Raw genomic sequence first — 27,496 nt, forward strand, 5'->3', positions numbered from 1 at the left:
CCATCCTTGATAGACTTTTGAAAATCTATCAGAGACAAATACCTTTGAAAAGTTTCCAAGGTTTACAATTTATCTTCTGGGAAAAGAGGTATATTTTTCCCGATTTTTTAATCGAAATTTAAGGCATTTCCCAATAGTTTTTCTGGTGTTCTAAAGTTTTAAGATCACCCTGGTTAAAATTTTCAATTTTTTAACAGATATGGTTAACTACCCCATTTCCGGCCTATTAAGCACAACCCGCACTTAGTCTTTCTTAATCTAGAGCAGTTTAGCACCAAACGGAATGTTATTATTACTGATGGCTTCCAAATTCATTTACCTACCAAATTCATTTACCTACCAAATTCATTTACCTACCAAATTCATTAGTACTGTAAGATTTGATAAAGAGAAACCAATCGTTGAGATATTGTCAAAAGTCTAACTCTACTTCTTGACGCCAATCTCGACCTACGGATTCTAAACTCGACCTAACGCATTGAATCGCCATTGAAACGCCAATGAATTCACTTCGGCCTATCAGATGAAGATAAAAATTGATTAGGTCCGAGCGCTTCTTTTGTTTTTGGGAATAATGGGTACAAACCTTCCGTAGTAGTTCTCTACCCTATGTATATTTTGTAAACTACTGTAGACTTTCTTAGTGCCAAGTACTCAATTTCAACATATTGTAGATATTTTTAAATTGCATTCTATTTTATTAGTGAAAAAGTGACTTTAGTGACTATTTTTAAGGAAATACTGACTTTAGTGACTTTTTGGTGTAAAAAGTGACTTTTTAGTGACTGGCTTCAAAATGGTTTTTCCTAGGGCGGAATGTGCTGTGAAATCTACCTACTGATCATCCATCCACGATATATAAATAGGTGACGCGCAGTGAATTTGCCGTCTCTTTCGTTCTCCCGTTTGTTAAATGGTTATACGAGTGTGACGACCAATTCCGTCATTCATTTAAACAGCCGAAGAACGAAAGAGACGGCAAATTCACTGGGCCTCACCTGTGTACGCTCATTGATTTTCCATATGTGAATTTGGTTCCAAACATCAACAAACCATCGTTTCTTATGGCTTGTTATCGTTTGGAACCAGTTATGCGAGGTAGGCGAGGATTGTTCGTATTTGACAGTCACCTTCGCAAATTTGGCGAGAGTGGAGTTACGTTCGGAGATTTTTATTATCTTCTTTGTGTTCGTTTTTTACAAGTGATGCATTTTAAATTAATCGGGCGTGACCGTGACTATAGTCACTATATTCATAATCTGGCAGAGACAACCTGTCGCTTGCCTGAGCCCATCGAGCATGACTGTTCCTTTTTAGATCAATGTGTTCGAAGTATGTATTGTGATCGTCACGATAGTTAAATCGAACAAAAATTAAGTGTGAAGTAAAATAAATCCATACAAATTGAACTGAGTTTCATCTTCTTATATCATCGAATACTTTGGTTTCTTCAGTTATTTTTTGTCCTTGAATTTGATTTTCCTTCAGATTATTGCTTTCAGCGTAGTTGTGCAATGAAGGCTTGTCCTGGGACCGTAAAATAAAAAAAAGTTTACTTTCCCGTGTTTCTCTTACAGCGTAAGTAAAGTAAATTGCTGAAATTGAAAATTAGTCAAATTGCATGATATATTACATATTTAGCTTAAATGCATTTAAGGAATAGAGCTAATATACTATAGAGGAAGAATAGCGCTGGTGTTCCCTTTGTTCCGATGTTGAATTATACCGGGTACAGAACTGTCAAACTGAATAGAGTTGGTTGGAAATGCTAACATGAAGCTTTAGTGCGATGATTTATTAGCTAGAGAATGATCTTTAGAAGAGGGTAGGTGGATAGTTCCGTTAGAGCACGGCAGTATGAAAATTGAATAGAAGTTGAAAATGAGCGAAGGGCCATTAATGCGACAGTTTTTTGAAGATAGACGCACATCTTTTGCCTAACCCGTACGATGTACGCGGAGACTTGAAGTATGTCTCCAAGTCTACAGGCAAAAAATGTGCGTCCCTCTTTTGCTCATAAACTGACTGCGGCTGTGGAATAGTTCTAGCGACGTTTTCATCACTACCTAAAGCCCCACGTTGCGAGAGCATTTCCAGTCGATGGTGTGTTATAATACAATTCTTCTTTACCCAACTGTTGTGTTGCATTATAACACACCATCGACTGGAAATGCTCTCGCAACGTGGGGCTTTAGGTAGTGATGAAAACGTCGCTAGAACTATTCCACAGCCGCAGTCAGTTTATGAGCAAAAGAGGGACGCACATGTTTTGCCTGTAGACTTGGAGACATACTCAAGTCTCCGCGTACATCGTACGGGTTAGGCAAAAGATGTGCGTCTATCTTCAAAAAACTGTCGCATTAATGGCCCCTCGCTCATTTTCAACTTCTATTCAATTTTCATACTGCCGTGCTCTAACGGAACTATCCACCTACCCTCTTCTAAATATCATTCTCTAGCTTATAAATCATCACACTAAAGCTTCATGTTAGCATTTCCAACCAACTCTGAAAATCGCTAACTTCGCGTATGAAGTAACATAAAAACACTTTGAATGAAACTGAATAGTTTTTTTCTAGCTTTGACAGTTGTGTCCCTATTAGTTGTAAAGCAAAGATGTTTCGACAGCGACGGCAGCACTATTCTTCCTCTATAGTTTTTTAGCTCTATTATTTAAGGCCTTCGAAAGACGTATAATGTTCACCACTGTACTCGTTTAAGAATGTTGTGTTAGTAAGCTTTTCTGTGTATTTTTTCACAGAAAATGATTTGACATTGTTCTCTGAGCATAAATAACATAATGTTTAAAAAATGTTTCAAAAACCAGAAGTTCTTGTTCTACGATGATTGGCAATTTTTAAGTGTCCACAATTTTAAACGTTAGAAAAGTTTGCAATTATAAGCTTTTTTAGGAACAACAATTTTAAAAATCGAACCATAATTCTGCGCACTTAAGGCCTGATTCCAAGCAGTTTTACACATTTCTAAGATAATTATAAAATGTATATAATTTAAATGGAATTGTATATGAAGGTAGGTATTATAAACCATTTGTGTATGGGAAAAATGTAAATTTAGAAAAAATTGTAACATACTGCAAACTGTTAGCGAAATGCGCGGAATTGTTCAGTATCGCTGTTTACTTTTTCCGAAGTCCAATATCTTCAATATTTTCTTTTAAGGCTCAAGCACTTAACAATAAGAAATATTGCTGTGAGTGATGAAATCCTAAAAAAAATAGGACGGGGAACTGATGGAAATTGCGCAGCAAAAGAGCAAGTAATTCTTTTGGTAAAGAACTCGCTCTGTTTTATTGGTTTGTTCTGGTGTGAAAATTTGTTCGTATTCATTTTCAGGATTCTTTAATCAAATTCCAAAGTTTTGCCTGGTTTTCCTGATAACTTTTAAATTTCCGATTGGCTGGCCACGCTACATTGAGCAAAATTATCGAAGTCAATGAGCACTAGTGCCATAACTGGTACACTTACGCTACCAACAAATTTAAAATGTATAGTTTTTATTATCAAAAACTAAAAACGAATAAATTCAAATTTTAGCAATGTGCTCCGGTGGGTCGCGGCCCATAGATTGAGAGACGCCACTGTTATGCACGTTAACGTTTCTATAAAGCTGAATTTCACGCATGGAAATCGCGTGCGAAAGCAACACAGATTGAGATAAATAGAATTACAACAGACGACAAGCAGTCATAGCTACGTGTAGACAGATCAATATTGTATTGATATCTTGTTTCGACGAATGGCTATAATAATATCTCTAGCGTTCAGAATCATAACGACCAAACTGCGATGGTTGATTTTCTTCATTGATTTAACTGTAGTATTAAGTGAACCAACTTCCGGATTTTCCAATGCAATGCCGCAAAAGGTTGTACCGATTGGCTAGTAAAAGTAAAAGCAATAACAAACGCATCGAAAAATGACAATCTGACCGAGCTATTAACAAAAGAGTTAATCGATGAAGAGAATCGATCATCACAGTTAGGGTCTTTTTTTATTCTGAACGCTAGACCTATATGTACAATAGAAGCTCGTTTAATCAAAATTCTTATAATGTGAGTTGGCAGGGGGCATACCTAAATGACGTAGTATATTTTTGGCCAAGGTTAGATCAGTGCACGGAACCTATCTAAATTTCCACGCACCCATTCCTCACCCCCAACTTTGACAGCTCTTCCGATTAATTTGACTCCCATCCGTTGTTATAGATAGGGTAAACGCTCCTATAGTTGCGGTACGCTAGAAGCGTTAGCTTCCTATACTTGCTTATGGAGACTCCATAAGCAACTATAGGAACCTAACGCTTCTAACGTACCGCAACTATAATAGGAGCGTTTACCCTATGTCTCGTTTACTCACATAAAAAAAGAACAATTAAAGCAAGGGGAAACGTGTACTGATCCATTCCCTTCGAAGCGTATATTCCTTTACGTAATACCTGGTCGGCCGCTACTAGCTCCACTTCCTCGTCCCCTTCTCCGTAAAATGGTACGTAATTGCTGCAGGGCCTCTAATGAAGTTACTGGATCAGATTGTTAAGTTAAATTGTATTAAATGGTGAGTACCAACCTGCCCATAAATTAAAATATGCTAGCTGCTTTTAAAAATTCATCAAACTATTGAAAAATCGTATGTAAAAAATGTACTTCAAACTACATGAGAAACAGATCGTGTAAACCTGAACTTTCGGCTGGTATGCATAACCTTTGGAAACACGCAAATAAATACATTTATTTTTTGAACATTTAGGAATAATCGTTCAAAAATAAGAAAACTAGGCAATTTTCAAATAATTGGTACATACCTACTAGAAAACACCGTTGAAATAATCAACCGAATAACGTTACTTTTACGTGATGGCATATGTATCTACATGCTTGATTTAATGGGGAGTGAGCACATCTTCGATTGAATCACGTAACTCTTACGTGAAAAGTGGGATGGACGAAACCTTCGTATGTTGTCAATAATGCTGACGTGAAAAATATTATGAATGTACATTAGGGTGCGTCATTTTAGCCAAAGTGTTAGATTTACAATAGGTCACCCTCCAGTTTGCCTCAGGACCACAACCACATGTCAACCACATAAAAAAGGATCGTGTAGGAATTTCCTTTCTGCAGCATACAGAAAAAAGCAAGTACGGGAACAGAGTTCAGTTACGAGCCGAAATGGATTCCTTTAACAAAGTTCATTTCTGTAGAATGAGATCCATACCAATCTGTCGATAAATCATTACTTCCGTTTGCATTTATTGTACTGCAACTTGGTTATTGCCCACTTGAGTGATTCCAACGAGGGCAACTAATTGATTGCAGATTTATTCTGCCTGCTTCAATAATAGACTACAGATCAGTTGTACGACCTGTGTCCCATGGAAAAAGCAGGGCAGCTTCGGAGGAATGTGAAATCGACAAATTGATAGATTTTAAATAATTATCGAAAAGTGGTCCTCAAATTCAAAATTTTCTAGTGGAGGCATATGCTACCTTTGAATACCGGTATACCTCGATATAACGTAGCTGTCTATTTTGACATTCATAGTAATCAACATTACCAATAGATGGGGACTGTCGCATCTGTCCGATGCTGTAATTGATCATTTTAGATGGTCAAGTTTTGAAACCACCACAGCATGCTTTTGGCGCTACTGTATATGGACGATCAAATGTAAAATACTGTGGTAGCCACAGCATAGTTCTGTCAAAAACTCAGCATTTTCATTGATCCATTACTGTGCTTGATTGAAAGGCAGTTTGCGAGAAGTCGGCGATGGAAGTAAAAATCGACAATTACGTTTAGGGTGGCCAGTGACTTTTCATTTTGAAATTCCCGGTTTTCCGGTTAAAATCCTAAAAAAAATTCCCGGTTGTTGATATTCAACAAAAAACGAAATCGTACGCATTTTTTAAAACGTGGTCAACTGTAAATTTTCAGTGGTTATTTGTGGGAAAAATGAAAGCCAACTTACAGAAAGTGTTTTCCAAAGCTATAGGAAAAATTCAACTCTATGACAGGGTTGCTTCCACTCACTTGCTATAAAAAAAATGATTTCCTGAATTTTGAAATCATTAGATGTTATCTAGACTAACATTTGAAAAGGGCGTAATTCCAAAATGACCATATAGAGAAAATCGCTTCTGAATTTTGATGACCTAAAAATTAATCCTATTTCACGACTTTCCATTTTCTGGATGATTTTATAAGCTTGACATATAGTTAATAGTGTAATCTATCATCATGCATAACTAAAAACTCAAAAAACAGTTTTTTTTGTCGTGAAATTGAGAAGAAAACATCATACATTTCATACATGTTGTTACCCCCCAGATCTTCCCTTTGAACTGCCAACACTGGTGATACGCCGTGGAAGTACACCCTCGGGATTTTTTGTTTGTTGTTCCGCCTTGGTTCTTCGTTCGCAAATTTTGTGAGAGTGGAATTACGCCCGGAGATTTTTTGGTCTTCTTTTTGTTCGTTGTTTACACGTGAACTATCAAGCATTTCAAATGAATCGGGCATGACTAGATACTACAGAATCAAAACGTTTGGCATATTAATATAATTCGTAGTTCTGGTGCAAGGCGTAACAACCAGATGCATCATAGAGTTGAAAGTTGGAAATACGCCATGTAAGAAGAAACGTTTTTGATGATTTGAAGTGATATTTTCTTCTACATTTTCGTGTTTATCGAGTAGTTTGTGAACTATTCTCTCTATATGTGGCAAAATATGGTTTGTTTACATTTTGGCTCTTACGCCCCTTTCAAATGTTAGTCTAGTTATAATGATATTTTGTACTTGTAAGATACAAGAAGATGTTGAAAGGCAAGTGTTTGACTCATAAAACCTGTCAATTTCGCTACCAGAGTGTTACAATAAGTGATCTTATGATTCGTGAGCGTTCACTCAGAGTGAGCGCTCGCGAATCGTAAAATCGCTGATTGTGACTATCTGAAAGCAAATTTGACAGGTTTCATGTGTCAAACACTTGCTTTTCAACCTCTTCTTGTATCTAACAAGTATAAAATATGATTATAACATCTAATGATTGCAAAATTCAGAAAATCATGTTTTTATAGCAAGTGAGTGGAAGCAAGCCTGCTCTATGAGTCACTTAATGTATTCAAAACGATTTATTGATCTTTCGAGATACTTTGATAAATCGAATTCTACCACTTTTTATGATTTCAAAGCCCTAGAATTTATTGAGTGACAGAGATTAAGGTCACTGGGCCAAATGCTATCTGGATGAATAGGTTATATAATAGGTGAATTGTGAAGAATGAGAGATTAAATTTAAAAAAATGTTTCAGAAAAATGAACTTGGTGCAAATGAGAATTAGAGCAAATTGATAGTGATATCGGGTAGAGAAGATGTGTATTCACTGAAAGATTATTTACTAAAAAGAGTTCTCAAGATTCTGGGGCTTTGAAATTTGTGTAGGGTCTGAAAATAGAACCTTTCTTCAAAATTTGGGATTGATAACAATCTTCGTGATGCAAGATTTAGAGAAAAAAAATAGTTAAAATGTGAGAGTTTGAAAATTTTCCAAGATCACAGATTTGAAAAAAAAAATATCATATTTATTAAATAGTCGTGCAGTCATAATTGTCAAGGTTCTGAGACTTGGAAGTATTTTAAGAGTTAAAACACATTACAGAACAATCGATAGAATCATGCGGACAAACCCTGGAATTTTCAGTAAAATTTAAAAGTATTCAGTGTTGATTTCAAAAAACTATTGAGGAGGATCCCACATAGTTTTCGAAGGAGAAGTTCAGAGCAGAATTCCAGAATTATTCTGACATGACTTCTTCTTCTTCTTCGCTTTTCAAGCTTATTGCATATCGCATATTAGCTTATTGCGTGCTCTCAACATAGTGTTCTAGATGCACTTCCACAGTTATTAATTGAGAGCTTTCGATGCCTGTACCATTTTTGCATCGGTATAATTGTGTGGCAATTCCAATCATACTTCTATGCCCAGGGAAGTCGAGAAATTTTCCAACCCGAAAAATTCCTAGACCGGACCGGGAATTGAACCCAGCCACCTCCAGCATGGTCTTGCTTTGTAGCTGCGCCGAGCTAAGTAGTCGGTAATGAGCTAAGGGAGGCCCTTCAACTGACATGAAGTCCTTAGAAATTGTTAGAAGAATTTGGAGGGATTTCTGTGGAGAAGATTGCAAGTTCCAAATTAAATTATTAGGTAATTTTTGAATCCCAAGAGAATTAAGATGAGAATTCAACAAGAAACAGATTTCTAAGAGTGTTCTGACGATAATTTCAACCCTAGTGTGAATGATTCATCAAAGAGCTCCAACAAAATTTAATGCAAAAAAATTGCTAATAATTAGAAAGAAATTCTTTAAAATACTCCAAGACAGGGTGGCCAGTGAATTTTCATTTTGAAATTCCCGGTTCAAATCTTAAAAAATTTCCGGTTGTTCCTATTCAACAAAAAACGAAATTGGACGCATTTTTTAGAACGTGCTGAAAGGAATTTAGTGAAAGGATAAAAAAATGATTTAAGAAGATTCCCAAGATTCTGGGCTTTGAAATTTGTGTAGAGTCTGAAACTTAAACTTCTTTTCTTAATTTGAGATTAATACAATCTTCGTGATGCAAGATTTGGAGAAAAAAATAATTAAAATGTGAGATTTTGAAAAAAATTCAAGATCACAGATTTGTAAAAAAAATCATACTCATAGTCGTGAGACTTGGAAGCATTTTAAGGGTCATAACAAATTACAGAACAATCTATAGAATCTAGCGGATGAACCCTGGAATTTTTAGTAAAATTTAAAAGAATTCAAAGTGTTGATTTCAAACAAGAACGATTAGCTCACAGTTTTCCAAGAAGAAGTTCGGAGAAGAATTCCTGAATTATTCTGACATGAAATCCTTAGAAATTGTTAGATGAATTAGGAGGGATTTCTGTGGAGAAGAATGCAAGTTCTTAATTACATTGTTAGGTAATTTTAGAAGATTTAAAAAGGAGTTGTGATAAAAAAACTTTACGGAAAATTCCTACGTGATTTTGAGAAGATTTGTATGGGGATCGTGAGGAAAATGACAGATGAATTTTAAGAAGAATTCCAAGAGAATTATGATCAGAATTCAACAAGAAACAGAGTTCTAAGAGTGTTCTGGCAATATTGATTGCAAAAAAATTGCTGATAATGAGAAAGAAATTCTTTAAAATACTCCAAGGGGTTTCTAAATAAAATTTCTGCTGTTTTGAATAGAGTTAGAAGAAATTTTTGAAAAGATTTTCAAAGGAATCAAAGTTTCCGGATAGGCTCAAGCGGATTCTAAGAAGGATTCCAATCAAATTCTTACAAGTGGTTGCAAGGAAATTCCAAAAAGAATGCAACGGTAATTATTACACTGAGTGTTTTCTGGTTTATTTCAGAATAATTTCAAGATAATTCAGAGCAGAACTGCAAGTTAATTTTGGAGTTCATATCATGAGAATTTTGAACAACGAAAAATTAAAACCCCGGAAAAGAATAATTCAGATTCGGTTTTTACAAACATTTGTTCCCAAAGTCCAGCATCTTCAATATTTTCTTTTAAGGACCATGCACTTTACATCTGAAATTGAAACGACAAAAATCAATTTGCAATATTGCTGAGTGATAAATTATAAAAATAATTAAAACTGAAGAAAATTATGCATTAATAGAGATATTTATTTGGTAAAGCATCACTCCGTTTTAATGGTTTATTCTGAAATTCTGGTGTAAAAGTTTGTTCCTATGTCATGGTTAATTTATTTTTCCCGGTTCCCTTGCCGAATTCCCGGTTACTTTTCAAATTCCCGGATATTTCCCAGTATTCCCGGTTTACTGGCCACCCTGCCAAGAGGTTTCTACATAATTTCAAATTTCGAAAGATTTATGCTAGAGTTATAAGAAAATTTTGAAAAGGATTTCAATGAAATCGAAGTCTCCGAATAGGTTTAAGTGAATTCTAAGAGGGATTCCAAACAATTTCTTAGAAGGGGTTTCAATGAAATTCCAAAAAGAATTCAATTGTAATTATTACGCAGAGTGTTTTCTGGTTAATTTTAAAAGATTCTATAATAATTCAGAGCAGAATTTCAAGTTCATTCTGAAATTCATATCATGAGAATTTATAATAAAATAAAACCCGGGGAAATAATAGTTCTGTTTCAGTTTTTACAAATATTTGATTCGTAAGTCCAGCATCTTCAATATTTTGTTTTAAGGCTCATGTAAATGAAATTGAATTGCAAAAATCAATTTGAAATATTGCTGAGTGATTAAATTCTCAAAACAATAAGGCGGGAATCTGAAGAAAATGCAGCAAATAGAGAAAGACATTCATTTGGTAAAAAATCACTCTGTTTTAACGGTTTATTCTGAAATTCTGGTGTGAAAATATATTCCTATGGTGTCTAATTTATTTTTCCCGGTTCTCTCATCGAATTCCCGGGGTTTTCCCGGTTACTTTTCAAATTCCCGGATATTTACCGGTATTCCCGGTGCGCTGGCCACCCTGTACGTTATATCGAGATATATCACAATAAATTCTAGCCTTCTAGCAAAGACAACAAATAAAGAAGACTGGCATCTCTTCCATTTTCTCATACGAACGCTATGAGACAGGTACAATCGCATCATCTGCCGCTCAAAGGTAAATGCTGCGAACGAATTTGATAGCAAAGATTATATCCTCAGACGAAGGGTTTGTGTATTCGTTCATTTTTTATGCGTTGCTTCCACCTTCACTCAAGCGCAGCGCTACCAACAATCAATACGAAACTAACGATTTTAAATTGGCTCACTACTTGACTAGCCTATTGATCCCAAGCAAATCGACTAACGTACCCCATTATAGTATAAATTCCAGTACTACACTATGTTTGTTTTGATTCGCTATGAAAGTTTGACAGATAAAATGAGGGGTTAGTGGATCTTCCTATGTTTCGAGGGGTGAATCGATTAGCTTGGGACCGAAGATAGTACCAGAGCTGAGCCAAAAAGTTGAGCACGTTTCTTCGGGACCTTCTTGTCTTAGAATTACCTCTATGGCGCTACTGTATCTGTCGCTTGGATTCTGGCAAAATTGGGTTCTTTAAGGGTATTGAGGTAAATACATATTCGTAATCTGCATTAATAATGGAACCCAAAATTTATCAATTTGGGTACACTGGAACTATTTTAAATAAGTTCGAATACATTTGCAAAAATCACCTTATTAGCGCCCCTCGATGTCACTTTGTATGGGAGCGAGCTGTCATTTTGTTAGTTTAGTGTCAAACAGCGAAGTTGTTATTTTGCTTTAAATCTTAATTTAAAAATCGAGATGAAAGTGTGTGGGTTCGAAAAAAAAATATCGCTGTGCTCAGAAAACGAAGCTCTATCGGATGATGTATAAAAAACAATACATTTTTCAAAATTAAAGAACCCAATTGCCAATCTTCTTGATTTGTTGTCTTCGCTTCTAGCCTATCTATGGGCCTATGTCGAAAACGTAAACAAACCAGAAAATGAATTTAAAAAAATTTCCGCCGCAATTCAATTCATATTTAAGAAAATTGAAGTATTTTAGGTATTTATATAGTTCACAATAACAATAGTAACTGTATCTCAGTATACAACATCTAAAATATGTGAAAAGCTTTCAAAAATATATGAAAATCGATTACAATTTAATTTCATAAATTAATAAGCCTTTTTGTGTTTCTTTCAATCGATAGGCCCTTTTTGTTAAACTGTTGCTAAGCCTTTTCGCAACGTCAAATAAATTCAAAACAAATCATCGGCCCTGCCTCAAGCAATAGGACTTAGCTTTGATTTCAAAATTTTCAATCATCGGCCCTTCTACGTCACCTGACGTATCAATGAAATTAAATAAATGAATGGTTGGCCGTTTAAGCGTGCGGGCCTATTAATGAATAGAAAAATTTCGTTGATCGGTCGTTTCGAAAATCGAGTTATTTTGAATGATTTTTCTCGATTATGCGGAACTTTCCTACACGATTAGTAGCTATCAAGCAGTGCTAAAGAATGGTATCAAAACCCGATTTGTTTACGTTTTGGACATAGGCCCATTTTAAATGTTACTCTGGAATTAACGTCCAAGATTTTCACATTATTTTTGCAATACAGTCTCTTTTCGCGGGGGTTGCCTGCAACCAATTTTCTTTCTGTAGGATGAGATTCATACCAATATTGTTTTCATTTATTGTACTGCAACTTGGTTATTGCCAACTTGAGTGTATCCAACGAAGGCAATTAATTGATCGCAGATTTACTTTTCCTGCTTCAATAATAGACTACAGATCAGTTGTTCGACCTGTGTCCCATGGAAAGCAGGAAATCTACCAATTTTTTCTATAGAAATGAAATCAATACATTGACAGAACCCTATCCCACGAATAGTCGTTATCAGAAGCTGATATCAACTGAAATTCGAAAAAAATAAATGGAGATTGATCGGTCACACTACCAAGGCCGGAATCCTTGAAAACATAAATCTTTAACTTGACAAAAATTGCAGCCAGAACCTTGAAATCAAAAGCATCGAACTTTTTAACAAATTTCTCAACAACACTACCAACGAATGAGTAATCGTAAATAATATACCCATCGCCCCACTTTCGTTTCGACACAAAGGTGCGCAAACCATAACCCATCACAACTTTTACACAACATTGCGCGCCTCTGGCAGCACTGCACTAGTACTGGGGCCCCCTTTTCGACCAGAGCAGAGCCTGCCACCACGACGGCGAAGCAGCAGCAGCAGCAAGCAAGCGATGACGAGGCTTTTGCTCCCGCTTCTCTGGCTACCTTTTTTTTCCATTCCTCTTTTGCCGTGTCTGCTGCTCTGCTGCTGGAGCTGATGACGAGCCCGAGGAAAGACATGATTCAGCAGCGAATGAGCAAGCAAGCAATAGGCTGCGTGTAATCTACGTTCTTCTTCCGTGCCTCCCCCGACATGATCCACTCAGCCCCTGCGTTTCTCCTCACCCAAAAATCGACCGAAACGCGATGCCATTCCAGAATCCCGATCCTTTCACAATGGAAAATTTCTGCTTACCAATCTGCGCTTCCGTGTAAAACATGGAAAAAGTCTCAGTATTGTGATCCACTTTTCAGTCCAGATACTTCCCGTCATAGACCACCCTCATTTTTTCCGTCGTTTTTGATCAAAAGTAAAAAATCTTCCACCACCCAGTTACACACTCCGTATTCTAACTAGCACGGGAACCTTGCTCTCATTCAGCACCTGCCACAAACTGATCGTTTCTAAATCCTTCGGAATCGGAAAATCTCCTTCAATTTGTCGACGTGCACACTTACACAGCTTTTCTTTTTCCTGCGGAGAAAACGTACTTTTCTGCTGGACAAAACGCTCGCCTGAATCATTCACAGCACCCAGAAGAAACGACACGCCGAACACTAACCGGACCCGGAGTTGGTTGTTATCGCGTATTGGAGGAAGTTTGGGCCGAGGCCACTCTACTGCAACACCACTACCGCTGGAACAGAACACAGGACAAGCCGCGACGGAACCGAACCGAACCCAAAACTGCCGACCGACAGAAGATCCGGAGTTTTTGCAGTCAAGAACGCACGGAAAGACGAACTTCACACGTCAAGATGGCGGCGAAATTTTCTTCCGAGCTTTTTTTTCTCGTCGTCGCTTTCCTCTTCGCCCAACTCTCTACTCCGTACACGTACGAACAACTGAAAGGAAAAAAAACTTACGCCGTCCCTTGTGCACAGCCGACGATGCAACCCGTCCCACTCTGACCAGCGGCGAGCGAATGAGGTGTGGTTGCGCTATCTCAGTTTTGCGTTTGCGGTTTCTGCTTCTCGCTGCTGCCACGTCCTCCTGCGAAAGTTGATTCCGATTTCGCCGGTCGGCTCCGAGTGTACTAAAAAAAACCCCGAAAGGGTGACGTTTCGCGTCCGTCACACGCAGGGGTGGACCCCAACACGGGCAACTTGAAATGGTTGAGTGCGGATAATAGGGTAATACGATTTCACGAGAGCAAGATCTGTGTGGAACCCGAACAACCGTTCGTGAAACTTCTTCGAAGTTCTTTATACAGAAATAAAGATTTATGTCGGCAATTCTTTACTTTAAATTTTCTATGATATCGATGTACAAATTTAAAAATCTTTATTGATCGATACTTACATTTAAGATTATTTCTTCATTCGGTCATATGATAGTAATCTATGAAGGTACCATACTAAATTTCTTTTAATTTTGATATGTCACATGGACTTAAGTATTCTTTACAAATATTCATCAATAAATATTTAAATACTGATATCACCGTAACTTTGAACTTTGACAAAGAACAACCAAGATTGCCATCGATGCACATTTATAATCTCCTTGTTATCGATTTGTATCGCTGGTTAAAGAGAGTTCGAGGCACACCAGGTGACAGATGGCAATGTTTATATTATTTATCGAAATATTCGGCATTTCATCGGAAGAAGCAATCTGCCGGTAAATGAACGAGAAGACCGATGGCCGCGACGCAGCAAATGTTGACAAGTTTACTTTTATATATTTAATAACCCGTGATAGCATGCGTGGTGGGTTTCACGGCATTCGGAACCCAATGTGGAAAATTAATACCTTTTTGACCTCTATTGCACCTACATGGCTGACTGGTTGATGGTTACGACAAATAAATATTGGATTCATGTATGAAAAGATTTACAGAAATTTCAATACACCACATACTAGAGTGTGTTTGCCTGCCGTTGATAAGCTCATCAACAGCAGCCGTGGACCCGAGGATAAGTAACCAACAACGAAATCAGTACACCCCAGATGGCACGGGATCGAAACTAGAAATTATGCAGATAAAAAATGACAAAAAATCAGCAGTTGTGCATCGATATTTTAATTTTACAACAGAAATCGATATTTTGATCTGGTAACACAATCGATATTTTAACATTGATAACGATTGATAGCAATATTTTGAGAAAGATCTTTATAAACGATTCACGATTAGACTTTTAGCATCTTTACAATTATTCATGAAATGGTGACGATCGATGTATAGAAAATTAAAGAAAATTAACGAAATGGTTGGTCGGGAAGTAGTTATTAGAAAAACTATGGAGAAAAAGTGAAGTAAATTCTCGTGAGAATAATGAAAAATACGATCTAGAATGAATTTCCAGAGTATTCAGGAAAAAAACAAATAATGGAGTGTTCTGCATATAATGCATAGAATTTGGAATCTGTTATGGAGAAACTTTCTAGGAAATACCGGAGAGGATGATCATTAAAAGGAATCCTAAAACTAACTCTCACGTAAAGGTCAAGATTCAAATCTTATCCCGGCACAAGTCACGAATGACCTCAAATCTATTAAAGTGACTATGACACAAAAAAAGATCTATGAACACATTTAGAAATTATCTTGAGGAAATCTTTAAGAAATTTCCAAATGTATCCTGAGAGAAGTTCCAAATAAATAATTTAGTTAATTCTGAAATTTACTGAATATTTCACAAGATCCTGCACACATAAATTCAAGTTCATAATCAGGATTTTTTTTTCAGATTCAGAGTTTTTGTTTGGCCAAAATTTGAAGATCTTGTGGTATAAATCCTTCCGGATTGTCACTGGAATCATTTAAGAAGATTTTGGACGATCAACTCTGGAACATTGTAAATTATTTTAAATCTCAGACTTCATTTTTGGTATTTCATGCTAAGGAAATGTTAAGAATTTCGAGTTTGATGAAATATTAAAGATTCTAAGTGAAATATTCTAGATATCAGACTTAGAATTTAATTGAATATATATATATTTAAGACTATTAGTTGACTAGCCTATTGTCCCAAGCAAATCGATTAACGTACCTCCTTCTAGTCGAAATTCTAGTACTACACTATGTTTGTTTTGATTCGCTATGAAAGTTTTACAGATGAAATGAGGGGTTCGTGGATCTTCCTATGTTTCGAGGGGTGCATCGATTAGGTTGGGACCGAAGATAGTACCAGAGCTGAGCCAAAAAGTTGAGCACGCTTCTTCGGGACCTTCTGGGCTTAGAGTTACCTCTATGCTATTGGGTTGCTCAACTTCGAAAAATATAGCGATTTTTATACATTATCTGATAGAGCTTCGTTTTCTGAGCACAACGATATTTTGATCGATTCCGTAAACATTCATCTCGATTTTTAAATAAAGATTAAAAATTTTGATCGTTGACACTAAATCTATTCGTTGACAGCTCGCTCCCATACAAAGTCCCGCCAAGGGGCGCTAAGATGGTGATTTTTGTTAATGTAATCGTACTTATTAAAAAAAGGTTCAAGTGTACGAAAATTGATGAAATTTTGGATTTCGGTTCCATTTTTAATGCAGATAACGAATATGTATTTACCTCACTACCCCTAAGCAACCCAATTAGGGTTATCAGGGCCTCCTTTGGCTCAGTCTGTAAAGGGGCAGCAACAAAGCAAGACCATTCTGGAGCTGGCTGGGTTCGATTCCCGGTCCAGTCTAGGAATTTTTCTGCATGGAAAAATTCTCGACTTTGCTGACTCTATACCACACAATTATGCTAATGCAAAAATGGTACAGGCATCGAAAGCTCTCAATTAATAACTGTGGAAGTGCATCTAGATCACACTAAGTTGAGAGCACGCAATAAGCTAACATGCGATAAGCAATAACCTTGAAATGCGAAGAAGAAGACTATCAAAATATTTGTGATGCCTCCAACACTAATTCGACAGTGAGCATGCATAAGGGCGTAAATGCGATGATCGATTCTCTCTTTTGTTAATTAACGTTTCTCGGTGCGTTTGCTGCTGCTCTTGATAATCAATATAACCTGTTACAATTCTGCATTGAACAAAATTCTAGAAAATTGTTTCGGTTAGCTGTAGCAATGCAAAGAGAAACTCGATGAAGAGAATCGATCATCGCGTACACGCCCTTATGCATGCTCACTGTCGAATTACAACAGTTCTCACGCAACACGAGAAAAGGGCCTATCGTTGTTGATCGATTCTCTTCATCGGTTTTCTCTTAGCGAATAACCCGACTGTAAATCAATTTTCCATTGGGTGTGTTGTTTCAGGCGTTAGCTAACATCGTCTTCTGTCGAACTGTGTTGCGAGCTTAGCGAGAAATTCGTTTAAGTAGCCGTGGTAAACCATAGAAAAAGTCGATGAAGAGAATCGATCAACGATGATAGGCCCTTTTCAAATGTTAAGCGAGAGTTCTGGTCTGTTCGTTGCTCTTTTTGTCACACTTGACAAGCTGATTTTTAATCAAATCTTTTCAACAATGTGGTTTCTCGATGAACATTTAATAAGGTCCTATCTGCTTTGAACTCTTCATCGACTTTCTCTTTTGATAACCATAGTTTGTTAAAGGAGGTTCTTATCTAGCGCCCAAAACGTTAAATACAACAGAGAAAGGTTGTGTAGCTGAGTTATTAACGAAAGAGAAAGTCGACAAAGAGAATCGATCAATGCAGATACGACCTTTTGAAATGTTTATCTAGATTTGATGTGATTTTTTAAAAGACAATTCAGTGCCAACATTTCAAAGGGGCGTAATTGCTTTTGCAAACAATGACTTTAGCCGTCAATTTCTCGCGAATGAAATCTTTCCTCTCCAAAATTACAATGCGAGCTGGTAGAGGAAACATTCCTCTACCTGCTGGTGTCATTATTTTTCATGAGTGAGCTTTTATTCGCGGGAAATCGACGGCTAAAGCCATTGTTTACAAATGCAATTACGCCCCTTTGAAATGTTGGCACTGAATTCTCGATTACTTTGTCAAAGGGACGTATCAGCTTTTGTAAACAATGCATTTGATCGTCGATTGCGCTTAACTTGTAGCTCGCACACGCTTACTAACACCACTTACAGGTAGGGGAACATTTCAAGCTGAACATTGCATTCGGTCATAATAACTTGAGCACAGAACCGTTTCTTAATGTGTTTGTCATATTAGATGCTAGATAAAAGCTTCTTTTATCGATCTGTGGGCTGAAAATACCTGGGATTGTATTCACATGGCCGTGGGGATGCAAAGAGAAAGTCGACGAAGAGAATCTGTCAATGTTACTTAGGACCTAATGCAATGTTCAGCTTGATTTCTCCTATCTGATGGTAGTGTTAGCATGCGTGGGCGAGCTACCAGCTACGCCAAATCGACGATCAAATGCATTGTTTACAAAAGCTGAATTCTTCACACGTAAAAAAGTGACTTTAGTGACTTCTGGCTACAAAAAGTGTCTTTTAAATTACTGATTTGAAAATAGTGACTTAGTCGCTAAAAAGTGACCTGCTACCAGCCTTGTCTACATAGCCTGTTAAAAGATAGTAATAAGAGTTGTAACAGATATCAGAAACCTTGCCCCTACTTTATACATGCTCCTCTACATACCCCTATCTACTCTATGTATACACGACGCCACTGTATCTCGATCAGGAATAAAACGTAATAAACACCACATGGTGTCAGAAGTGGTTTTCGCGCGCGGAAAAACCCGAAAAAACCGATGAAAATATCGCGGATACGGGAAAAATAGTTCGGAAACGCGAAACGTATAGTTGGACAACGTAAATATTGATTGGATACGGATCGGTAAAGCGTAAAAGTTGCGAAAATGGTCGATCCACCACAGCCACCGCCTCAGCAGCAAGCGAACAGCGTACATAACCCCATTCAAAGTTTCTCAGCCCAGCCGCCGGAGAGAATCAACATCCGGAATCAAATTGACAAGGCGAGAATCTGGAAAGATTGGAGTCAGCAATACGAGTGGTTCGAGCTAGCAGCAGGAATTAAACAGCTCCCGGCGGAAAGGCAGGTCGGCATCCTCATGAACAGTCTGGGACCGGATGTAATAGGAACGTTGACGGAATTCCAACTGACGGAAGAGGAGAAAAAAGACCCGAATGTGATCAAGCGAAAGTTTGCCGAAGCGTTCAACCCTACTGCTAACCCTACATATTCCTGAAGACAGACCAAGGCCCGGATGAAAGTTTTGACAGCTTTCTTATTAAGCTGCGACAGGCTATTGTGGATTGTGATTTCAATACCTACTCCACAGGAAGGTATGTCTACGGAAGATCGACTGCTAAAGGACAAAATCGTGCTGGGAGTGCGCAGTCAAAAAGTTCGGGAGAAGCTCCTCAGTGACTCCAAGTTGACCCTTGAGAAAGCAATTCAAATCAGCAGATCCAGTGAAAAGACGACGGAAACGTTGCACCAGATCAGCTCTGACACGAAGAGTTGCGATGCCATCAAGGGAAGAGAAGCTGATAAACCTTTCAACTGCCGTAGGTGTGGAACTATGCACGGAAAGAAAAGTTGTCCTGCATTCAAGAAAACCTGTCCTGTTTGCAACAAAACTGGACACTTGCCAGAGTGCTGCTTCAAGAAGAGCAAGAACCGGGAATCGTCTAGCAGTAGCAGCAAGAAGAATAAGGAGAAGAAAACAGCATCTATCGTACAGGAAACAGAAAATTCGTCGGAAGAGGAACATGTGGACCTGCATCTGCACGCAATTCAAGCTCAGGAGAACTCCAGGACGGATGATGACGATTGGTTCGAGGAAGTGTTCGTGGGACCTGCGAAAATTACGTTCAAGTTGGATTGTGGAGCACAATACAATGTTGTGCTATTGGATCTGGCTAGGAAAACTGGCGCGAAGTTACTGGACTCATCGACCAAGTACATCGTCTCGTACAATGGACACCGGAACAAGGTGGAAGGCGAATTCACAATGAAAAGTGTAGTGAAAGGTAAAGAAGAGAACATAACCTATAAAGTTGTGGATCTAGACGTCGTTCCTGTTCTTGGAAGGACCAGTTGCGTGAAGCTGAATCTGCTTAGGCGAGTACACGTCGTGAGAGAGGACACCAACATTTTCAAAGGTTTGGGCTGTCTGAAAGGATTTGAGTACGAGTTGGACTTTAAGCCGGACGCAAAATTCGAGATTCGACCAGCAAGGATGATTCCGCACAACATTCGAGGAGAAGTGAAGGAGGAACTGGAAAACATGGTGAAACTGGGAGTTATAAGGAAGCAAGAAGAACCAACACCAGTGGTAAGCAACCTAGTAGTGGTCCGGAAGAATAAGAAGATTCGACTGTGTATTGATCCGACAGACGTGAATAAAAGCATTCTGCGCAGACACTATCCACTCAGGACGATTGAGGAGATTGCGGCAAGGATCCGTGATTCAACTTGGTTCACCATACTGGACTGCAAGAAGGGCTTTTGGCAGATCCAAGTAGCGGAGGCGTCCCAAAAATACTTGACATTCGGAACGCCATGGGGCCGCTACTCATGCAAACGTCTTCCATTCGGTCTCGCATCAGCACCAGAGGTGTTCCAGAATCAGATCTCAACGCTGCTGGATGGACTAGATAACACGGATGTCTCGATGGATGATATATTGATATATGCAACAAGCGAAGCGAAACTAAAGGAGATCACAGCGAACGTTATTGACCGCCTAGATTGCGCTGGATTGAAGCTGAATAAGGAAAAGTGTCGGTTCGCCGTTAGATCCGTGAAGTTTCTTGGACACATCGTATCGGCGGAGGGACTGAAACCAGACGACGAGAAATTTGTGGCAATCAGAAGGCTGAAAGTACCGGAAACCAAGAAGCAGTTACAACGTTTGCTTGGAATGGTAACTTACCTTTCGAAATTTATTACTAACCTCTCGCAAATTACAGCTCCTCTAAGATTGCTACTCCAGAAGGAAGTTGCTTGGGTTTGGAGCCACGAACAACAAGCAGCATTCGAGAAGATAAAAAGACATCTCTCAAGTCTCCCAACGCTGAAATTCTATGACGTGAATCAGGAAAACGTGCTATCGGTGGACTGCAGCTCACACTCGATGGGAGCAGTTCTCCTGCAAGAAGGACGCCCGGTAGCATATGCATCTAAAGCGCTGACTCCATCTCAACAAAATTATCCTCAAATCGAAAAAGAGACCTTTTCAATTAGATTCGGATGTCAGAAGTTTCATCCTTATATCTTCGGGAGGCCGGTAGCAATTGAAGCCTCTTGAATCGATATTCAAGAAACCATTGGATAAAGCCCCACCACGACTGAAACGCATCATTCTCGATGTCCAACCGGATGCATCGTCGATTATCTACGTAAGAGGAGAGAATGTACCAATTGCTGATACGTTAAGCCGTGACGTTGACAACCCGAAGGAGAAAAACGAGGATGAGCTAGAGGTTCACGTGGTACTCAACGTGACAAAGCCGTGGATGGATCAAATTGTAGCTGAGACTGAAAGGTCTGAAGTGTTGCAGAAACTAATTCGCTGCTTACTCGAAGGATGGCCAGAAGAACTAGCACATGTGGATGGTGATCTCCAGCCCTATTGGAACTTCAGAGATGAGTTATCAACGTATGAAGGTGTGATTTTCAAGGGTGACTGCATTATGGTACCAGAATCGCTTCGAAAGAAAGTACTGAGCCTTACGCATGCTGGACACTTCGGAATCCAGTCTTGCATTAAACGTGCGAAACAGTTAGTGTTCTGGCCTGGCATGGGCCGTGACATCCAGCGGTATGTGGATGAATGCAGCGTGTGTCAAAAGCACAGTCGAAGTTGTGTAAAGGAACCGATGATCGTCAAGAGGATTCCTGACTATCCATTCCAGATAGTCGCTTCGGATATTTTCCACTTCAACGGAGTAAATTATCTGGTACTCATCGATAGCTATTCGTGATGGATTGACTTTAAGAAACTGCGCACGATGGAGTCATCGGAGGTAATAGAGAAGCTGGAAACATGGTTTGCAGTTTGGGGAGTTTCAGAAGAGCTCAACAGCGATTACGCGAAGCAGTATACGTCACAATTGTTTAAAAAGTTTTCATCAACGTGGAATTTCGAACACGTAACGTCGAGCCCGTACTATCCACAAAGCAACGGTCTATCTGAACAGACAGATGATCGAGGAGCTCGGAAACGCCTGGAATTGGATGTCAACGATAATGTACTGGTGCAGAATCAGTTGACTAATATCTGGGAGTCGGGTAAAGTGATCGCCAAAACGGACACTCCACGGTCTATTATCGTTGAGAAAAACAACGGTGACATCGTTCGACGCAACATGAAGCATGTAAGGAGATCCGTTGTCTCGATTACACCTAAACCCGAAGCCATTAGTGAAGATGATCCCGAGAATCCCGAAGGAATTCTCTGTGGTGTTCATTACGTTTTATTCCTGATCGAGATACAGTGGCGTCGTGTATACATAGAGTAGATAGGGGTATGTAGAGGAGCATGTATAAAGTAGAGGCAAGGTTTCTGATATCTGTTACAAGAGTAAAAAAGAGTTTTTTTTAACGATAAGAACAGCTTACCATGTTTTTGGAGCCGAGTTATTAAACGAAAGAGAGAGTCGATGCAGAGAATCGATCAATGTAGATTGGTCTATTTGAAAAGTGACGCGAGATGTCTCCGGGTGCTAATTTGACAGCTCATCCTTTTCCTCTACGATTAAGCTTGGTAAATGTCGCGCCGCGTTGTGTAAAATAGAGAAAGTTTTCTAGATAACGTTATAGTAAAAGCTTGATTCGCGCAAATTGAGGGCATTAAATTTGTCGTCTTGTCGTATTTAATGCTGCATGGTTGGAGCAGCAGCGCTGCTGATGTTTTCGGCAACTCCAAGAGCTGGATCTTATTGCAAGGGGTTGGTTTAATTGAGCCGTATCCAAAATATTGGCCTTGCTTGACGTCCTCTTGAGGGGAAAGAGGGGGTTCTAGAATTTGTGACAGTACATGTAATAGGTATGGGAAAAAGCGTGACATAGGGGGCGGTTTTAACATCAAAAAACTTGTGTATCTTATATTTGAATCGCCCCTTGTTTAGATGCTTCTAGCAACGTTACATTCTGTCTTATCAGAGACTGTCTCATTTTCGTAATCGTGGATTATAACGTTTTGAACTCAAAGTAGTTACATATTAACTTATGTTTTACACCACTTTCTCAGTCACAATAAAACCTTTGAAACCTAATCCACTGATCCCATAAATGTGGAGGTACTATCCTACCATATTGTAGTTTACCCACCATGCACTGTTTACAGTATATTTTATGGTTTTCACTTACCGAAGTTACGAAATCAACAGCGAGATTTAATCTGCATAATTATCTGGATCACTATAGAAGTCTTCGGTCCTTTCAGAGCATCGATACCCAGATGTGGGAGGATCAGTGACTTTTCTCGTTCTTCCTCGTACGGATAACCTGTCGTACACTTTGTACCTACTATTTTTTCCACCAGCACAGTACTGTTCTGTTCACAAACACACACACACACCTGCTGCTGCTGTGAAACGCCTTTTCTTTGGTCCGAAACAACACTGCAAAACAGCAAAACTGTCGATATAACACTAGCTCCCACACCGAATTACAGCACTCTTTTGTAGCCAAATTACCGACCGATCACTGTGAATCACAATAGATTGCGAAACGGAATGCAGTAAACTACGTATTTTCCGAAAAACCACGTCCGACAATCAGCGCGATGGTGATGATGCGAGTGAAAATTGACAAGTGGACAACTTTGCTGCTACCTTTTTCGAGTCCGGCTCGTCCGTCGCGATGATGATGAAAATGATGATGACTTAAACGCATTCGGTGCGCGAGAGGCGAACTTTGCGGTGTTTGCTCCACTTTTGACGTTACACAATTTGGCTGCGTTCGTATACGGTGGTGCAACGAACGGGGGACTCTTATCAGAATGCTGTACTAAAAAGAGGAATCCCTGTACTCAAAAATATTACAAACGAATATAGATTAAATTTTATGCATTTTATGGGTTTTCAAAATTTATACATTGGTTCGATTAAAATTTTCGTCAAAATTATACTACTTCCGAATAACGGAGTGGAATTCGATCAGTGTTTACTAACATCATAGGAAAAAGAACATCTGGATTATCTTCGGAGCTTCGTCCCGGCGGATTTCTACTGCGCATGTGATCAGCTGGGAAGCTTGACTGCGTGAGTAGGAGTTCATCCTAATGAACATCGAAATTGTACGTTTTTCTTATAATTATTATAAAAAATAAAATCATTGAAATACCTTCCTGAGACAATTTTAATTTTTATTTGAAAACAATATTTACCATAAATAAAATAAAGAAGCGAAAAATACATTCTCTCGAATAAACCGTACACACAAAAAACAAAAATGGTATCTATAAAAATGTTACCAATTCAAATTAAAAGTTTCTCGAATTTGTTAGTTTCAACTACGAAAATATTCCAAGTGAATTTATTTTCTATGATTTGAAAGTTTTTATTTGACTATCGACACGTAATTTTAAAAGTTCACATTTTTAAAACAAAAATTGTACAAATGTCAAAATGACCTCCTGAAAAGCTCATTGTCATTGTCCAAAAATCTAATAGGGCATATAAGGTAAGATACTAGACCGCAGAAAATCAATTGTGCATCGTACACTTCCGAAATTCCAAACCGGAGGAACCGATTCCGGTACCGGAGGCAGTGAAAAAGATTGAGTTTTTCGCAGAATGTAAGATTGCTACTACTGTCTACATATTTCGAGGATGATTTTGAAAATGAAATTGATAATTTTTCAGATCGAAAGCATCTTGGGACGTTGGAGCACACAGCCGAGACGTTTTTGGTGGCTATCAATAGGGATTAGAGACTCCGTTCTTTCCTACTGGTAAAATTCAGACGCCCGATCGCCCGATCCATACCCGGCTTGGTGCTTATTGTCGGCCAGCAACGAAAGCAAGATGCACTTTCGTTCGACCAAGTCCACTGCACGTTGGAACCCCGTATTTAGGAGGATACTGAGTTAGATTTTTTCCAAACAACATGTGAATGAAAAATAAAATTATGTATAGGAAACGCTCCAGTATTGGCCATGTTCCTATTTTGGCCACCTTTTGACCATATTTCACGTTGTTTACAATTTTGAGATGTTCTGTTGCGTTCAGTTTGTTGGTACAAATCATATTCATCGGTGTACATAAACATTGAGACCACAAAATGCACGAATATTGTAATTCAATCGGTTTTCTGAGGTGTGGCCAAAATAGGAACCTATGGCCAATACTGGTGCACGTCCTTAAGAATTTACTTACATAAAAATAAATATTTATTATTTTCTGCATGCATCATAAAAGCAATTAATTTAAAAATAATTTGTAATTGAGATGAAAACTTATACAAATTGCGAAGAAATACCCGTGTTTTGAAGCAACACTTTTCCAACGTCAATCTAAAAGGATTAGGTTTTCAGTTTGACAGTTCTACAATTCGATTTGAAAGTTTCAACTTTTAAAATTAATAATATGTTAAACTTTTGATTTGACAGTTGGCTGACTTTCGTGTTGAAAGTTAAGTACTTTCTACCAAAAAGAACCAATGCAAACTTTTATTTCTACCAACGGTTTTTTAATATTATCAATGATATTTTTTTGTGTGTAGCTACACACAAAGAAAAAAATTGTATCTATAAAAATAGTCCATTTTCAATTTAAAAATTCTATGGACTAAGGGGTCGTCCATTAATTATGTCACACATTTAAGGGGGAGGGGGGTTTTTAAAAATTGTGACGAGTCATACAAAAAAAATTAAGGTCCATACAAAAAATGTGACAAAGGGGGGAGGGGTCCATACAAAAAATGAGCCAAATTTGCGTGACATAATTAATGGACCATCCCTAACTACAAAAACATTCAACATGAAAGTTATACCAACAATCAATACGAAACTAACGATTTTAAATTGTCTCACTACTTGACTAGCCTATTGGCACAGAACAGATAGGTAACTCAGAGCAAACGGTTTCATCTGAAACTGAGCTCATGCTTTTCATGTAATTTTTGCTATTCCTTTCTATTTTCATTTTGCAGTGCACATGATGATTTCAAATCTTGTATAAATTGGTATAATTACCGTTAAAACATTTTGCTTACAGTACGCTCCTAATTGTTTGAACATGCAAACATTAAATTTTATTTTTTTCAATGCTTGGCAAAAATAATCATTATTGACGCAATTCTAACGGTTTTGTTGGAATACGTGAATAGGGTATTACATTGCTTTGCATAAAATTACTATTAGTATCACAATTTGTTTGAACCAATTAAAAACATATTTGATGGGATGTTGGTGAAATGTCTCGTTTTTAATTAAGGTGATTGCAAATGTGTTTGTGTAACTCAGACTCTGTATGATAATAATAATAAGGTTCGGTCAAGGTATGGTCAAACAATTGGTGTATTATTTGTTCAATTCAACTACACAACAACGAAAACGCAACGTAAAAGTTTAAATTCCGTGCGCGGACAAAATGATATGGTTCAAAAGATCTGTCTGTAGGTTTGTGCCAAAGAGGAGTCTCAGATTTTTTTTAGAAATTTTGCCCACAAGTTTACGGATTTTTACATTCATCACTTGCTTTGCAATTTTGAGGGTGGCATTGTAAAAATAATGTTTTATATTCAAATTTTCAATTAGTTAGATTTTTGATCTTAACACAAAAAATAAGAAAATCCATCCTGAAGTTTTCACCAGTGAAAGATAAGAAATCTTCAAGTAGGGTAAGTGTGTCAGTTTTAAAACTAATGCTCCAGTTTTGTGCTCTAACATTGTAGCGAAATAAATAATATAATGAATGAAAAAATCTGAAATTCAAAATAGGGTCAATTAGATGACAACTAGGGTTAAAAACTGTCACACTTATCCTTCGAAAAAATATTGAAAAAAATTGATTACTTAGAAAATGGTTCTTTCGGTTTTTCTTTGCAACTTTTCTCAATTTTCATGGAAAATATTTTTCAAATTATATTTTTATGAAATTCTGAGATAATTTTCACCCCTAGATTTTGACCATAACACATTCCCATTAGAAGTGCAAAATAGTACATTTTACTATGTTTTATTGATTCGGTATGTTCTTTGTTCAAGTTACAGATTATAAAACTATAAAACATGAAAGAAACTGCACAATATTTTGAATTACATCTCATTCACCTGCAAAAATAGGTAAGACCCAAATCAAAAGCATCAATGATCCACTAATTTTCTTGCAACCGCTGATTTTATATATGAGACCGGTAGAATTTTACTGAATTTTTGAACATCTAAATAAGTCGATAAAATATTCAAATTTCCGTTACAGGTGAGTAATCAGTCAAATTGACAAGTTTTATTTTTATTTTTATTATTAAATGGGGTTAACTAAACGAAGTCTGTATATATGTATATGTTCCGTATAAATTTATTATTTTTTGAATTTTTCACTGATTTTTAAACTTTTTACTAAACAAACCGTAGTTTAAAAATTTACCGAACAGCGGAGGCCTGGAATAGTGTGCACATTTTTTTCTGAGAGAAGTGTGTTCACTCCATTGTAATTTGGTATAAAACCTTCTAGATCGTCAAAAAATTGCACTATGTACACAATAATCTTC

The 27,496-nt window shown here is 37.7% G+C and overlaps 1 protein-coding gene across 3 annotated transcripts in view; it reads right to left on the reverse strand.

The window, feature by feature from the left end:
• Arf79F (ADP-ribosylation factor 1) overlaps positions 1-23,250 on the reverse strand; it is a 45,017-nt gene extending 21,767 nt beyond the window's left edge. Inside the window, exon 1 of one of the 3 annotated variants that reach the window (XM_065217586.1) lies at positions 23,147-23,250. The gene's annotated coding sequence lies outside the window, so the exon portion shown is untranslated. Of the gene's footprint in view, positions 1-13,355; positions 13,712-23,146 lie in introns of those variants that run through there. The other 2 variants (XM_065217587.1, XM_065217585.1) reach the window with 2 other exon arrangements.
• Positions 23,251-27,496: the final 4,246 nt, after the last annotated feature.

Source organism: Ochlerotatus camptorhynchus, unplaced genomic scaffold (genome assembly GCF_037179485.1).
Source record: "Ochlerotatus camptorhynchus isolate MF236.1 unplaced genomic scaffold, CSIRO-AGI_Acam_v1.1 ptg000077l, whole genome shotgun sequence".
Classification (NCBI taxonomy): Eukaryota; Metazoa; Arthropoda; class Insecta; order Diptera; family Culicidae; genus Ochlerotatus; species Ochlerotatus camptorhynchus.